The sequence below is a fragment of the Perca flavescens genome, chromosome 18, assembly GCF_004354835.1.
Source record: "Perca flavescens isolate YP-PL-M2 chromosome 18, PFLA_1.0, whole genome shotgun sequence".
Taxonomy (NCBI): domain Eukaryota; kingdom Metazoa; phylum Chordata; class Actinopteri; order Perciformes; family Percidae; genus Perca; species Perca flavescens.
In genome coordinates this window covers 6,464,768-6,482,382 of record NC_041348.1, presented here as the reverse complement: position 1 = coordinate 6,482,382, position 17,615 = coordinate 6,464,768, and the positions used below count along the sequence as shown (strand labels likewise).

Below are 17,615 nucleotides of genomic sequence, written 5' to 3'. Positions count from 1 at the left end.
TCTTGTCAATTAGAAGATACAGTGGTGCTTCCAGTTCCTCCGCCAAAGATTAAGCTCTCACATAGGGGTGAGTAAAATATAGTTAGCTGGGCTCATACAGTGATATAATTCAGTCATCAAATTTCAGGGAATGGTTGGCAATATTTGAGTTTTTCTGTCATTTAAGTTGCTGTAAATGCTTCTGGTTTTGGAATTTATTTTTTCTTTTAACAACCACAGGACAAAATGCAATGCTGCTCCAGTTACCCGCACCCCCAGAACTGACTAACACCGCCATTATACAACCAGATAGTCCATCTTCAGACAGTAATTTCATGTTTTTATTTATTCTACTTTACTTACTCACAATGCAAATTGAATATAAAATATTTTCAAGTGTGGGCTCAAAACAAAGTCTTTCAACCTTTCTGTTCAGTTTCTGGATGTTCTCGTCCAATGCTTCACCGTTCACCCACAAGGTCTAAATCATCAGAAGCATTTAGTCCAGTGACAGCCAGTAAATCAGTAATTTTTTTTACTGCATGTCCATTAAGACTAAGAATTAATGTAAGGTTATAGACTCAAAGCAAGATATATCACCGTTTGGTTTTTATTTGTATTTTAACCCTTGGTAGTCTTAAATATTTACATTTTTGCAATCTGCCTGTTAATATCTTTACCTTTTTGTTCCCTCTTTTTAAAACCTCCTGAATTCAGATGCCGCTACATGGAACAGAGGTAAAAACACACTTATGAGACAGTTGAATGTCTTAATTGCAACCTGCGATTACCGTAACTACACATGGAATAAACCGTTTTCTTCATAGTTGGCATTTTGGGCCTATGTTTTTCCTCAGGATCCAGGCATTCTCGCACACCTCAACGTGGAGTTGGAATGCCATCACAGTCCAGGAGCAGAGAAGGTCGGGCATCCTCATCCAGTGAGTCCATGATCAGCTGCATTCTTCATAGTTGGCAATTGTCCCACCTCACTTCCTGACATTATTGCAAGAGCAGCTGTCTTTAAAAACTATTTCAATGAGCTTCAACGCTGGTTTTGTTATTTTTCTTCAGGATCCAGGCGTTCTCGCACACCTCAGTGTGGAGTTGGAATGCCATCACAGTCAAGGAGCAGAAGCTTATTCCCCATGTCTCAAGCTAGTACGTCCATGGTCAATATTTATTATTGTATCATTCTTTAATAATAATAAAGTAAGATTTATAAAGTACTTGACACGAAAATAAATTAATATATTTTCTTCCACAGAATACCAGAAGTCAGTGCTTGGAAAGCTAGTTGAACTTCTTGATGAGATAAAAAGAGTCGGGAGGCACTATGAGCCCCTGAATTCTGCTGTCCATGTTGCTAGGCTAGAAACCCAAGAACAGTTTGCTGAAGAAGAGGCACGTCTCAAGGACCGCAACCTCTGGGAACAAAGGGTATGATTTATACAGAAATTGGACTAAATTATGTCAATTAGACTAGACCCCCAGTCTCCAAAAAGTTTAAATGATCTATATTGTACAAAACTTTGCTTTTCTCCTGCATCAGTTAAGATGCCCAGCTTTATAGAATGTGTAATTGAGGAACACAGTGCTCAAATCTTTTCAAGCTGATTTTCATGCCTTTGTATAGAGGTATGCTACTGTCCCATAATATTTAGCATGGATTTAAAGTTAATGGATGAGTCAACATGATCAGTTCCCATTTAACCCTCGTATTATGTTGAAAAAAAAATTACATTGATATTGTTACGGGTCAAAATGACCCGTACAGTGTAAATACTGTACTGTCAGAAGGGACAGCGCCCCCTGAATGGAACAAGGTGTTCATCTACAGTGACATGGGGACCAGTATTGTACAAGACAGGTAAAATTTCGACCCATTTATCCCCTACATCTCTGATCTCAGCTAGTTTGTCTCTTTCACGTCGACCAGCTCTAGTGTTGTGGAACACCCAAGCTTTCGTATGAATTGACTCCAAAGACATTGTTGTTAGAAATATTGGCCTTCTACTCTCGTCATTCCACAGACTGGCAGTTGCTTCTTCCTTTGACTTGTACACTCCAGCTAATAATTTGATTCAATTCAATTTGATTTATAGTGTCAAATCATAACAAGAGTTATCTCGAGACACTTTACAGATAGAGTAAAACCCCAACAATTACAGTAATTCCCCCAAGAGCAAGCATTATCAGTGGCTGTTGCAACAGTGGCAAGAAAAAACTCCCTTTTAGGAAGAAACCTAGGCAGACCCAGACTCTTGGTCGGCAGTGTCTGACGGGGCCGGTTGCTGATGTGATGAACAGTGGCAAATAATAGTCACATTAGAGATAATGGAACAGTGACTTCGAGGTAGTCATGGAAGTTCATGTCATAGCAGGGCACATCGTGTCATACTGAGTAATGCAGTCTCCTATAGCGGATCCTGACTACTCTGTGCGTATGAACATCACAGCAGGGTGTTGCGGGATGTAACGTGGCGCTGCAGAGCATGGGTGGATGCTGCAGACGCAGCAGGACTAGGATTTCAATGAATGCATGCAAGTCAATCTGATCTAGTGGCTTCCATTTCTCTTGAAATACACACCTCCCCTACAAGTTGGTAATGTCCACTATGATCCTATCTGTTGGTTGGGATATGAAGAGATGAAATGGTGATTGAATATCATCAACTAGTGTGGCAGAAAATCTTGTGGGGCTTGGAGTCATTTTGATGACAGTCAGTCAGTCTGTGTGGTGATGTTGACCATTTTATGTTACCATCTTTAGCTGTCCATGTTGAGGATGATTGCTGCCCATTGTTTTCAGCTAATGTAGACTACACCAGACTAGTCCCCTTGTGACAAAGGCCCTGTCACGGTTGTGAGATAAACCAACTCAGGTCCCTAAGCACCCAGACAATTACTTTGCAGTCACACTTTCATACATATCGTTTAGTAACACTGTTACCAAATATACCACATTACTTCAGTTTAGTTTAGTCAGTTCAGTTTATTTACTTCAGTCATTTCTGATTTCCAACAAACCATGTTACTTAACCATTACCTCAACCTCATTCTCCTCTCCAGTCCCTGGGTCTGAACCAGAGCTGAACCAAAGTGCTGCTTCATATAGGGCCTGCAGCAATCACACATAGGTGTGTTGAGGGTGGGAGATACCATGTGTCTGGGTCATAGGTGAGAGTAGATTTTCTAGTTGGAAATGTGTGTAAGTTTTTAGTGTTTTCCAAATTAAGATAAGTGGAAAATGATTTGTTCAATAATCTGTTATTTGGGTATTTGTTTATTGTAGAAACTAGCAGTGGGAGGAACCGTTGGGGTCGGATGCGATGCCACATGGGTGGCAGTGAAGGTCAGGGGCCTCGACGGACCAGACCCGGGCGGCAGACGCTGGCTCTGGGGACGTGGAACGTCACCTCTCTGTGGGGGAAGGAGCCGGAACTGGTGCGGGAGGTGGAGCGCTACCGGTTAGATCTGGTGGGGCTTACCTCTACGCACAGTCTTGGTTCTGGAACCGTACTCCTGGATAGGGGTTGGACTCTTTTCTTCTCCGGAGTTGCCCAGGGTGTGAGGGGCCGGGCGGGTGTGGGGATACTCACAAGCCCCCGGCTGAGCGCCGCTGTGTTGGAGTTTACCCTGGTGACGAGAGGGTCGCCTCCCTACGCCTGCGGGTTGTGGGGGGGAAAACTCTGACTGTTGTTTGTGCATATGCACCAAACAGGAGTTCGGAGTATTCGGCCTTCTTAGAGACCTTGACTGGATTCCTGCATGGGGCTCCAGTGGGGGACTCCATTGTTCTGCTGGGGGACTTCAACGCACACGTGGGCAATGATGGAGACACCAGGAGAGGCGTGATTGGGAGGAACGGCCTCCCTGATCTAAACCAGAGTTTAGATCAGTTGTTTGTTGTTTGACTTCTGTGCTAGTCATGGATTGTCTATAACGAACACCATGTTCGAACATAGGGATGCTCATAAGTGTACCTGGTACCAGAGCACCCTAGGCCGAAGGTCAATTATCGATTTCATAATCGTTTCATCTGATCTGAGGCCGTATGTTTTGGACACTCGGGTAAAGAGAGGGGCAGAGCTGTCAACCGATCACCATCTGGTGGTGAGTTGGGTAAGGGGTGGGGAAGACTCTGGACAGACCTGGTAAGCCCAAACGTGTAGTGCGGGGTAAATTGGGAACGTCTGGAGGAGGCCCCTGTCCGACAGACTTTCAACTCACACCTCCGGGCGGAGCTTTTCGCATCCCTGTGGGAGGCTGGGGGCATTGAACCTGAGTGGACAATGTTCAAAGTTTCCATTGCTGAAGCTGCGGCGAGGAGCTGTGGTCTTAGGGTCTTAGGTGCCTCAAGGGGCGGTAACCCACGAACACCGTGGTGGACACCGGTGGTCAGGGAAGCCGTCCGGCTGAAGAAGGAGTCTTTCCGGGATATGTTATCCCGGAGGACTCGGAGGCAGTTGCAGGGTACCGGGGGGTTGAAGGGCTGCAGCCTCTGCCGTGAAAGAGGCAAAGCAGCGGGTGTGGGAGAAGTTTGGAGAAGACATGGAGAAGGACTTTCGGTCGGCACCAAAGTGCTTCTGGAAAACTGTTCGCCACCTCAGGAGGGGAAGGGGAACCATCCAAGCTGTGTACAGTAAGGATGGGACACTGTTGACCTCAACTGAGGAGGTAATAGGGCGGTGGAAGGAGCACTTTGAGGAACTCCTGAATCCGACTAATACGCCCTCTATGTTAGAGGCAGAGCTGGAGGATAACGGGGATTGTCGTTGATTTCCCAGGCGGAAGTCACTGATGTAGTCAAACAACTACACAGTGGCAAAGCCCGGGATTGATGAGATCCGTCCCAGAAATGCTCAAGGCTCTGGGTGTGGAGGGGCTGTCCTGGTTGACACGCCTCTTCAACATTGAGTGGAAGTCTGGGACGGTGCCAAAGGAGTGGCAGACTGGGGTGGTGGTTCCCCTTTTTAAAAAGGGGACCAGAGGGTGTGTGCCAATTATAGGGGTATCACACTTCTCAGCCTCCCTGGTAAAGTCTACTCCAAGGTGTTGGAAAGGAGGGTTCGGCCGATAGTCGAACCTCGGGTTGAGGAGGAACAATGCGATTCCGTCCCTGGTCGTGGAACAACGGACTAGCTCTTCACTCGCAAGGATCCTGGAGGGAGCCTGGGAGTATGCCCAACCGGTCTACATGTGTTTTGTGGATTTGGAGAAGGCGTATGACCGGGTCCCCGGGAGATACTGTGGGAGGTGCTGCAGGAGTATGGGGTGAGGGGTCTCTACCAAGGCCATCCAATCTCTGTATGACCAAAGTGAGAGCTGTGTCCGGTTTCTCGGTAGTAAGTCGGACTCGTTTCAGGTGAGGGTTGGCCTCCGCCAGGGCTGCGCTTTGTCACCAATCCTGTTAGTAATATTTATGGACAGGATATCGAGGCGTAGTCGGGGTGGGGAGGGGTTGCAGTTTGGTGGGCTTGGGATCTCATCGCTGCTCTTTGCAGATGATGTGGTCCTGATGGCATCATCGGCCTGCGACCTTCAGCACTCACTGGATCGGTTCGCAACCGAGTGTGAAGCGGTTGGGATGAGGATCAGCACCTCTAAATCTGAGGCCATGGTTCTCAGTAGGAAACCGATGGAATGCCTTCTCCAGGTAGGGAATGAGTCCTTACCCCAAGTGACGGAGTTCAAGTACCTTGGGGTTTTGTTCACGAGTGAGGGACAATGGAGCGGGAGATTGGTCGGAGAATTGGCGCAGCGGGTGCGGTATTGCATTCAATCTATCGCACTGCTGTGGACGAAAAAGAGAGCTGAGCCAGAAGGCAAAGCTCTCGATCTACCGGTCAGTTTTCGCCCTACCCTCACCTATGGTCATGAAGGCTGGGTCATGACCGAACAAACGAGATCCAGGGTACAAGCGGCCGAAATGGGTTTCCTCAGGAGGGTGGCTGGCGTCTCCCTTAGAGATAGGGTGAGAAGCTCAGTCATCCGTGAGGAGCTCGGAGTAGAGCCGCTGCTCCTTTGCGTCGAAAGGAGCCAGTTGAGGTGGTTCGGGCATCTGGTAAGGATGCCCCCTGGGCGCCTCCCTATGGAGGTGTTCCAGGCACGTCCAGCTGGGAGGAGGCCTCGGGGAAGACCCAGGACTAGGTGGAGGGATTATATCTCCAACCTGACCTGGGAACGCCTCAGGATCCCCCAGTCGGAGCTGGTTAATGTTGCTCGGGAAAGGGAAGTTTGGGGTCCCTTGCTGGAGCCGGTGACGAGAGGGTCGCCTCCCTACGCCTGAGGGTTGTGGGGGGGAAAACTCTGACTGTTGTTTGTGCATATGCACCAAACAGGAGTTCGGAGTATTCGGCCTTCTTAGAGACCTTGACTGGATTCCTGCATGGGGCTCCAGTGGGGGACTCCATTGTTCTGCTGGGGGACTTCAACGCACACGTGGGCAATGATGGAGACACCAGGAGAGGCGTGATTGGGAGGAACGGCCTCCCTGATCTAAACCAGAGTGGTTGTTTGTTGTTTGACTTCTGTGCTAGTCATGGATTGTCTATAACGAACACCATGTTCGAACATAGGGATGCTCATAAGTGTACCTGGTACCAGAGCACCCTAGGCCGAAGGTCAATTATCGATTTCATAATCGTTTCATCTGATCTGAGGCCGTATGTTTTGGACACTCGGGTAAAGAGAGGGGCAGAGCTGTCAACCGATCACCATCTGGTGGTGAGTTGGGTCAGGGGTGGGGAAGACTCTGGACAGACCTGGTAAGCCCAAACGTGTAGTGCGGGTAAATTGGGAACGTCTGGAGGAGGCCCCTGTCCGACAGACTTTCAACTCACACCTCCGGCGGAGCTTTTCGTGCATCCCTGTGGAGGCTGGGGGCATTGAACCTGAGTGGACAATGTTCAAAGTTTCCATTGCTGAAGCAGCGGCGAGGAGCTGTGGTCTTAGGGTCTTAGGTGCCTCAAGGGGCGGTAACCCACGAACACCGTGGTGGACACCGGTGGTCAGGGAAGCCGTCCGGCTGAAGAAGGAGTCTTTCCGGGATATGTTATCCCGGAGGACTCCGGAGGCAGTTGCAGGGTACCGACGGGCCCGAAGGGCTGCAGCCTCTGCCGTGAAAGAGGCAAAGCAGCGGGTGTGGGAGAAGTTTGGAGAAGACATGGAGAAGGACTTTCGGTCGGCACCAAAGTGCTTCTGGAAAACTGTTCGCCACCTCAGGAGGGGGAAGCGGGGAACCATCCAAGCTGTGTACAGTAAGGATGGGACACTGTTGACCTCAACTGAGGAGGTAATAGGGCGGTGGAAGGAGCACTTTGAGGAACTCCTGAATCCGACTAATACGCCCTCTATGTTAGAGGCAGAGCTGGAGGATAACGGGGGATTGTCGTTGATTTCCCAGGCGGAAGTCACTGATGTAGTCAAACAACTACACAGTGGCAAAGCCCCGGGGATTGATGAGATCCGTCCAGAAATGCTCAAGGGTCTGGGTGTGGAGGGGCTGTCCTGGTTGACACGCCTCTTCAACATTGAGTGGAAGTCTGGGACGGTGCCAAAGGAGTGGCAGACTGGGGTGGTGGTTCCCCTTTTTAAAAAGGGGGACCAGAGGGTGTGTGCCAATTATAGGGGTATCACACTTCTCAGCCTCCCTGGTAAAGTCTACTCCAAGGTGCTGGAAAGAAGGGTTCGGCCGATAGTCGAACCTCGGGTTGAGGAGGAACAATGCGGATTCCGTCCTGGTCGTGGAACAACGGACTAGCTCTTCACTCTCGCAAGGATCCTGGAGGGAGCCTGGGAGTATGCCCAACCGGTCTACATGTGTTTTGTGGATTTGGAGAAGGCGTATGACCGGGTCCCCCGGGAGATACTGTGGGAGGTGCTGCAGGAGTATGGGGTGAGGGGGTCTCTACTCAAGGCCATCCAATCTCTGTATGACCAAAGTGAGAGCTGTGTCCGGTTTCTCGGTAGTAAGTCGGACTCGTTTCAGGTGAGGGTTGGCCTCCGCCAGGGCTGCGCTTTGTCACCAATCCTGTTTGTAATATTTATGGACAGGATATCGAGGCGTAGTCGGGGTGGGGAGGGGTTGCAGTTTGGTGGGCTTGGGATCTCATCGCTGCTCTTTGCAGATGATGTGGTCCTGATGGCATCATCGGCCTGCGACCTTCAGCACTCACTGGATCGGTTCGCAACCGAGTGTGAAGCGGTTGGGATGAGGATCAGCACCTCTAAATCTGAGGCCATGGTTCTCAGTAGGAAACCGATGGAATGCCTTCTCCAGGTAGGGAATGAGTCCTTACCCCAAGTGACGGAGTTCAAGTACCTTGGGGTTTTGTTCACGAGTGAGGGGACAATGGAGCGGGAGATTGGTCGGAGAATTGGCGCAGCGGGTGCGGTATTGCATTCAATCTATCGCACCGTTGTGACGAAAAGAGAGCTGAGCCAGAAGGCAAAGCTCTCGATCTACCGGTCAGTTTTCGTTCCTACCCTCACCTATGGTCATGAAGGCTGGGTCATGACCGAACAAACGAGATCCAGGGTACAAGCGGCCGAAATGGGTTTCCTCAGGAGGGTGGCTGGCGTCTCCCTTAGAGATAGGGTGAGAAGCTCAGTCATCCGTGAGGAGCTCGGAGTAGAGCCGCTGCTCCTTTGCGTCGAAAGGAGCCAGTTGAGGTGGTTCGGGCATCTGGTAAGGATGCCCCCTGGGCGCCTCCCTATGGAGGTGTTCCAGGCACGTCCAGCTGGGAGGAGGCCTCGGGGAAGACCCAGGACTAGGTGGAGGGATTATATCTCCAACCTGACCTGGGAACGCCTCGGGATCCCCCAGTCGGAGCTGGTTAATGTTGCTCGGGAAAGGGAAGTTTGGGGTCCCTTGCTGGAGCTGCTCCCCCCGCAACCCGACACCGGATAAGCGGACGAAGATGGATGGATGGATGGATGGAGAAACTAGCAGTGACATTTCGAGGTTGTGACAATTCATGTAAATGGTGACGTATTGGAGAGGTAATTAAGGCAATTAAGAGTTGGTAGCTCTAGTGGGAGGGGCTTAACACATATAAGCCTCTGGCCACTTAAGCATGGGGGCAGTCTGAGGTAGGCTACAATCCAGACAGGTGATGTGAGCATTGCTAGTGTGAAAAGACATATATTTTTTTTGTTTCTTATGGATTTTTGCTGTGGACGTCCTGCACTGTTTCACCATTTCTTTTGTAAATAAAAGCACCTTCATGTCTTGCAACTTAAGCCATCGTGTTAGCAACTTTTTGGTCCAGATTTCCAGCGCTCTCCGTAACATATGGTGTCAGAAATGGGATGGCCAGTCGCAAAACCGACCGTGCTTTTAAAAAACGACCTGGATTAAGGTCACAATGGACGAAGCCTGAGATGGAGCAGGAAGATGACTGGGAGACAGCAGTGACGTCAGAGGAAGAACTGCCTGGTTTTGAGTCACAAAAGGCAAAACCAAAAACCAGGCAGCTGAAGTCCGGGCAAGAGCCGGAAGGGAGTCCCTCAAACACTGAAGTAATAAATCTCTTCAGGGACTTTTTAGCCGCTCAGCAGAGGAGAGATGATATCCTCCAAGGGGAGCTTCGAGGCCTACGGGACTCACTGGAGGCTTCCCGTTTACCTGTTTTACAGCCATCCCCAGTCGGGCCTTCCGCCGCAACAGAGGGTGGGAGCCCTAGCCCTAGACTGGAACTTCCAACTCCGCACCCCAGAAGGGAAGGCCCACCAGACAATACTGCCTTTGGGCAATCATTGACTTCTTCCCCAAGCAGACTGGGTAATCCTGCTGTGGGTCCATCAGCAGTTCAGCGTAAGGAGCCTAAGATGCCAGTGTATCAACATGGTGAGGACATCGAAAACTACCTTTTACGTTTTGAACGTATGGCAAGAACATGGCAGTGGCCAAAGGAGGAGTGGGCCTATAGATTAATCCCCCTGTTGACCGGGAAAGCCCTGGAGGCCTACACAGCCATGGATGAAGATCGTTCCAACTGTTACCCAGACCTGAGGGAGGCGCTGTTGGTGAAATTTGACATCTCCCCTGAAACCTATCGACAACGGTTCCGAGCAATCTCAACGCCACCTGGGGAGACACCGACTGAGACATACCATCGACTGTGAGGCCTCTACCGTCGCTGGGTGCGGCCTGAACGAAAGAATAAGGACCAGTTAGGAGAGACCATCATTCTGGAGCAGCTCCTGCAGGTGTTTCCTCCAGACATCAGGATGTGGTTGAGGAAGCATGAACCGGAAGATGGTCTGACGGCAGCAAAATTGGCCCTAAAGTTCCTGAATGCCCGGAGGGGAGCCACACCACGACCAACACGAGGGGATACCAGGGAACATCGGCCATCGAGACAACTTTTAAGGTAATCGTGGGGCAAATGTTAAGGGACAGACTGCTCATTCAGCAATTAAGACTTTAGTGTGCTATCATTGTCAACAGCAGGGACACAAAGCATCTGTTTGCCCCCTGAAGAAACCAAAAGTGACTGGACTATGTTATGTGCCTAGCCCTTGTGTTGTCCTTCGGGTCACCGGGACCCAAAGGACAACACAAGGGTTATGTACTTCCGTTTATTTTGTTGAGAATTGCTCTCTAAACCCTGTCTCTTGTAAAGTAAGTAAGAAAGTTTGTTTCTAGAGCACATTTAAACACAGTTTAAGCTGGCCAAAATGTTGTACAAACAAGCACTAATGTGCTGTATTAACCCTTGTTTTGTCCTTTGGGTCGCAAGGACCCGAAGGACCACACAAGGGTTAAAAAGAGTGACCAGAGTGATTACCAGGACAAGGAAGGGGAATCTAGATCTGTTCCAGTTAAAATTAATGGCAAGCCTGTAACTGCTCTCCTTGACTCTGGAAGTTCTATGTCATTCATAAAAAAAAGATATGTGCCGTGTACTATTGACTACAGTCAGCAGACAGAGGTGTTATGTGTACATGGTGACTGTAAGCCAGAGCCACAGGTAGAACTGATAGTTGAGGTGGATGGGCAAAAGTATCTGATGACCAGTGGAAATGTTTTTGGGGAGGGATTTGCCTGTGTTATATGACCTCCTAAGCAAAGGTAAAAGTTTTGTTAGAGCTAATGAACCTCTGTCAGAACCAAAAGTGCATGTCTCTTGTTTTGTCATGACAAAGTCTCAGGCAAGGTCACAGGGAAAAGCCAAAGCTCTGTCTGGGCTCCAGCCTCTGCCAGACTTATGTGGTAGTCTTTGCAAGGCTGGAACCAAAGGGCCCAGAAAGACACGTCGGCAACAACGTTTTGCGAAACATGCTGGTACACCTGTGTCTTGTGAAATGCCTGAAAGTGACTTATTAGATCTTAAGTGGGAGGTGCCAGAGAACGTCGCTGTGTTACAACAGTCTGATCCTGTCTTAAAGTCTGTGTTTACCAAGGTTCTGAACTCTGCTGATCACACTGCCCAAGTGGGTGGTGCAATGTATGTTCTTCACAATGATATCTTTTATGAGGGGGAGGAGCCAGGTAGCAGGAGGTTAGTGGTACCAAGGTAAATGCAGATCACTAGTACTACACCTTGCACACACCATTCCATGGGCAGGACACTTAGCACACTATAAGACATATCTCAGGTTGGCCTCTTGGTTCTTTTGGCCTTCAATGATGATGTGCAGACATATTGCAAAACATGCCCAGAGTGTCAGAAAACCAGTGCTGTCCGTAAATCCGACAGAGCACCACTCCAAGCCATGCCTGTGATTACCACACCATTTAAGAGGATTGCAATGGACATTGTGGGGCCCCTAGAAAAAAGCTCAGCTGGATATCAATACATTCTTGTTGTATGTGATTATGCTACTCGTTTCCCTGAAGCTTTTCCTCTTCGGTCTGTAACCACTCCAAAACTGATCAGTGCTCTTGTCCAGCTGTTTTCTCGGGTAGGCATCCCGGAAGAGATCTTGACCGACCAGGGAACCAACTTTACATCCAACCTGATGAAACGGCTGCATAAGGAGTTGGGCATTACTGCAATCCGGACCTCTCCGTATCACCTTGAGACAGATGGCTTGGTGGAAAGGTTTAACCAAACCCTGAAGAGGATGCTCAGAAAGTTTGTATCTGATACAGGGAAGGACTGGGATAAGTGGTTACCCTTTCTGCTTTTTGCCTACAGAGAAGTCTCGCAAGCGTCCACCGGATTCTCACCATTTGAGCTGCTTTATGGGTGGCCAGTCCAGGGCCCCTTGGATCTGCTGAAACAGAACTGGGAGGAGAAAGTGACTGATAAAGCTGATGAGGGGCAAGGTGTTGTGCAATATGTCCTCCAAATGAGGGACCGGTTGGAGCAGTACCGGGAGGAGGCCAGACACAACCTCCTGTGGAGGCCCAGAGGACCCAGAAGCTGTGGTATGACCAGAAAGCACGCAAAAGTGAGTTCAAACCAGGTCAAAAGGTATTGTTGCTCCTGCCCTCTTCATCCAGCAAGCTGCTGACCAAGTAGCAGGGACCATTTGAAGTCTTAAGGAAAATGGGGCCTACAACATATGAGATCCTGCATCCAGAGAAGGGAAAAAAGAAGCAGACTTATGTGAACCTCTTGAAAGCCTGGGAGGAACGATGCAGTACTCCGTCCATCACCTCACTGCTGGCCCGCCGGGTGACTGAAGAAGATGACTCTGAAGGTGTAGTGGAGGCCTGGAAACAGCCCGGTAATGTGGATCTCTCTCATCTGGATGGTAAGAAGCCAGTGGAATTACAAGTTGTATTCAACACTTGTCCTCAGTTGTTCACACAGAAACCAGGCAACACAGATGTGTTGCAGCATGTCATTCGGGTCCGACCGGACCACACTCCGGTACGGCAGGCATGCTACCGGGTACCAGAACGATTGGTGGAAGCATTGAAGGAGGAGATCCACTTAATGTTGAAACTGGGAGTCATAGAGCCATCTGAAAGTGAGTGCAGTAGCCCAATTGTCATTGTACAATTGTCATTGTTTGTGAAAGATGGATCATTGCGCATTTGCATTGACTTTCGGAAACTAAATGCCATCTCATTCTTTGACGCCTACCCAATGCCCCGGATTGAGGACCTGCTGGAGAGGATTGGGCGGGCCAACTACATCACAACCTTAGACCTCTGCAAGGGGTATTGGCAGGTCCCCCTGGAGAGCCAGTCCTGGCCCCTCACTGCATTTAGGACCCCGCTATGTCTTTTTCAGTTCACATTGATGCCTTTTGGGTAACATGGTGCTCCTGCAACATTCCAGACGCTTATGGACAAAGTGCTTCGAGGTTGTGAGGACTGCAGTGCCGCCTATCTGGATGATGTGGTAGTCTTCAGCATGACCTTGGAGGAGCATCTGGAGCACATCCGCCGAGTCCTTGGTGCAATAAATGCAGCAGGCCTGACCCTGAACCTAAAGAAATGTGAATGGGCCAAGCAGGAGACTCGTTACCTGGGATATCTATTGGGGAGAGGCGAAGTCTGGCCTCAGGTGGACAAAATTGAGGCCATCCGGAACAGCCCAAGACCCCAAACCAAAACTCAGGTCAGGTCTTTCCTTGGCTTAGTGGGCTGGTATCGAAGGTTCATTCCCCAGTTTGCCACTCTGGCAACCCCACTGACCAATCTCACCTGCAAGTTGGCCCGTAATCCAGTGGAATGGAGTGAGGAATGCGAAAACGCTTTTCAGGCTCTGAAGGAGAAATTGTGTTCTTCTCCGGTGTTGCAGAGCCCTGACTTTGGATGCCGCTTCCTTGTGCAGCTGGACGCCTCGGGAGTGGGCATCGGAGCAGTACTGGCTCAAGGGGAACCAGGTGAAGAACGTCCAGTGTTGTATCTGAGCAGGAAACTCCTGCCTCGTGAAACCCGGTACTCCACAATTGAGAAGGAGTGTCTGGCAATGAAGTGGGCATTGGACAGCCTCAGATACTACCTTCTTGGGCGGGAGTTTGACCTCCAAACAGACCACAGAGCCCTGACCTGGATCCAGACAATGAAGGACCGCAATGCCAGGGTGACAAGGTGGTACCTGGAACTGCAACCTTTCAAATTCTTTGTGCGGCACAAGGCAGGCAAGGAAAACATCACTGCAGACTACCTGTCTAGACTGCCAAACATCCTTGCTGCAGGAGAGGAGGGTGGTAATGTGACAAAGGCCCTGTCACGGTTGGACAGCACATGTTAAACCAACTCAGGTCACTAAGCACCCAGACAATTACTTTGCAGTCACACTTTCATACATATCATTTAGTAACACTGTTACCAAATATACCACATTACTTCAATTTAGTTTAGTCAGTTCAGTTTATTTACTTCAGTCATTTCTGATTTCCAACAAACCATGTTACTTAACCATTACCTCAACCTCATTCTCCTCTCCAGTCCCTGGGTCTGAACCAGAGCTGAAGCAAAGTGCTGCTTCATATAGGGCCTGCAGCAATCACACACAGGTGTGCTGAGGGGGGGACATACCATGTGTTTGGCTCATAGGTGAGGGTAGATTTTCTAGTTGGAAATGTGTGTAAGTTTTTAGTGTTTTCCAAAGTAAGATAAGTGGAAATGATTTGTTCAATAATCTGTTATTTGGGTATTTGTTTATTGTAGAAACAAGCAGTGACATTTCAAGGTTGTGACAATTCATGTAAATGGTGACGTATTGGAGAGGTAATTAAGGCAATTAAGAGTTGGTATCTCTAGTGGGAGGGGCTTAACACATATAAGCCACTGGCCACTTAAGTGTGGGGGCAGTCTGAGGTAGGCTACAATCCAGACAGGTGATGTGAGCGTTGCTAGTGTGAAAAGACATATATTTCTTTTGTTTCTTATGGATTTTTGCTGTGGACGTCCTGCACTGTTTCACCATTTCTTTTGTAAATAAAAGCACCTTCATGTCTTGCAACTTAAGCCATCGTGTTAGCGACTTTTTTGTCCAGATTTCCAGCGCTCTCCGTAACACCCCTGAATCCTCTTCATCATAGGAAAATTCACAATCCGGATCGTCAGTAGCATTGTTCTCGGTCTCTGAAAGATCCTCTGACTCTGAAATCTCTTTCTCTACATCACTATTACCATCAAAAATCTGTGCTAAAACTTCTTCAGTTGCAAACCTTTTGGAGCTCATTTTGTAGTGTGCGTGTCAAAGAGATGACATTACAACAGCGAAGAGGACAAGCGCGAGAAAGCTCCTCCTCCTTTATACACACACACACACACACACACACACACACACACACACACACACGGTTCTAAATGGGTGTTGAAAGTCTCCGGGTCAAAATGACCCGCAACATCATCTTTGTATACAAACTCTGAACAGACATTCCACTACACATCAGTGTGTCCAAATTTTATGAACAAGTTCATGACCCTAAATGAGGAAATGTCATACAATTTCATGAAGAAAAATATAGGTTAACCAGTATTTTGGTCAACACAAAAACGGAAATGGGTCAAATTGACCCTTAACATAATACGAGGGTTAAGCTCAATCTGGCAACAATCAGTATATTCACCAACACCATGGGTTTATTCATAATGTATTGAGTGGCATCTCATGTGTCATGTACAGGTGTCCCAGCTCTCAAAGGTGGGAGGGAGGAACAATAAAGACTGCGTCCATAAAGTGATGGACAGGTATTAAACAACTGTCACATGGTCAGAATAAAGAATGTAATTATGCAGTTACATTTTTACTCATTACCTGCTGTGTTTGCCCTCCTTTTAGTAATTAGAAAAGCAAAAATGCAGAAAAGATTATTCAGTAGGAATAATGCAAACATAAAGGAGAATTTGTAGAATTTTGGCATGGACCTCACCCTTTGATTTTGTTTCTATTTTCTGCATGTATTCACAGGCTCTTCACCAACAGCCTAATGGCTTCTTTCAAGATGAAGGGGCGGGTAATGCAGTGTCAAAAAAAAAAAAAAAATGTTTTACTCTGTGGTAAAAGGTAACTGCATTTTTCATGTGTATATATATATATATATATATATATATATATATATATATATATATATATATATATATATATATATATATATATATATATATATATATATATATATATATATAATTTAGCTTACCAATTGTATTTATTTTGGGAAGGTATGCAAATCCATGAAATTGGTAATTGATTAAATGTAAATACAATGTGTAGTAGGAGTCTTAGTTATGTAAGACATGTGGTATGCACCATCTAATGTATTTTCTTTTGCAGCTGCAGTAATGCAGTGGTGTAATACTGCCACAGAAGTCGAAATCAGGGCTGCCATGGCTGAGACACTTAAACATGCTCCCGGAGAGCAGGAGGTGGAGGTCGCAAAGGAATTTAGAATTGCATGTGAACATTTGTATTATAAATCTTATTTTCTGATCAAAGTTATGTGCTCATATTGTGATTTTTGGCTTTTTCCCTTTCCTTTATTGTGTTATATATCTTTTTGTGCACGTTATAGGTTTACAAAGTGAAAAAGCCCAAAGTCCACCCCAAATGGACTTCTCTAACAGAAAACACTGTTCACAAACTGCTCCAAACAGCTCTATTGTAGTCCAGCCTTTACTTCAGAGACAAACGTGGGTCACTTTGTAACACACATTATAATGCTCACCTAGCTGCTAGCATGGCATGTCATCATACTCTACAACTGACTAGCTAGCAGTACTTACTGCGCATATGCGACTCCCAACAAAGATGGAACAGAAGTGAGATGTCTCACTCTGTAGCTAAAACAGAGAGCTCAACACACAGGGTGAAAAGAGAAGCTGCAGCAATTTGCAGTACAACAAAAATATGGTGTTTTCTGAAAATTAAACCATGTAAACCTATTCTGATACAACCTCTAAATACAATTAAAGCTGCGAGCAGCGATGGACGGGCCCTCGCGCCTCTGCACGCATCGGGGTTACCGGCGGACGCCGCTCCTTGCACCGTGCATTTGCGCGGCACTCAGACACCGCAAATTGTCAACGATAAAAATGGAACTCCCTGCCGAGTTCAATTCAATTTTATTTATAGTATCAAATCATATCACGAGTTATCTCGAGACACTTCACAGATAGAGTAGGTCTAGACTAGAGCTGTAATTGGGCCTTAAAAGTACGGCCCGAAAAGGCCCGAGCCCGACAGAGTTTGGCCCGAGCCCGACCCGTACATTTTGATTGACAGCTTTTTAAAAGCCCAAACCCGTTTACAGCCCGACATCATTAGAGTGTCGGACACGCGCTTCGCAAGGGAGAGAAAGAAAAAAGAGACTGCGCCGGGTCCCGTCGGGTTCGGGCAAAGATCTTCAGCTCTAGTCTAGACCACACACTTGTGTGAGGTTCAACGATACCTCACACAAGGGTCTACATCAATCGGGTCATTAGTTACAAAAGTAAAAGTTGTATTGACTTAAATTTGTTTTCAAATAGTTTTGAAATAGGTCTAGTACCTTTTGTAGTAATGGTTTTTGGAATGTGAAATCTTTGTGTAGGTTACTGTGTAGGTTTATTGCACTATATTTAAAATGTGCTGTTTTATAAGTTAGTATAATAAAGCTATTCGAAGTGAACGTTTTAAAGCTTTTTGTTTCATTCAAATGTTAATCTAATTCAATTCAATTCAATTTTATTTATAGTATCAAATCATAACAAAAGTTATCTTGAGACACTTTACAGA

At 47.5% G+C, this 17,615-nt stretch overlaps 1 long non-coding RNA gene across 2 annotated transcripts; it reads left to right on the top strand.

Moving 5' to 3' along the window:
* Positions 1 to 1,307: 1,307 nt before the first annotated feature.
* On the top strand, positions 1,308 to 15,859 carry LOC114573767 (uncharacterized). Of its 2 annotated transcripts, none has more exons than XR_003694948.1 (3): positions 1,308 to 1,419; positions 15,528 to 15,592; positions 15,813 to 15,859. It is a non-coding gene; the product is annotated as an uncharacterized LOC114573767 (long non-coding RNA). The 2 variants fall into 2 exon arrangements; XR_003694947.1 differs by lacking the exon at positions 1,308 to 1,419 and adding an exon at positions 14,714 to 14,733.
* The last annotated feature ends 1,756 nt before the right edge of the window (positions 15,860 to 17,615 follow it).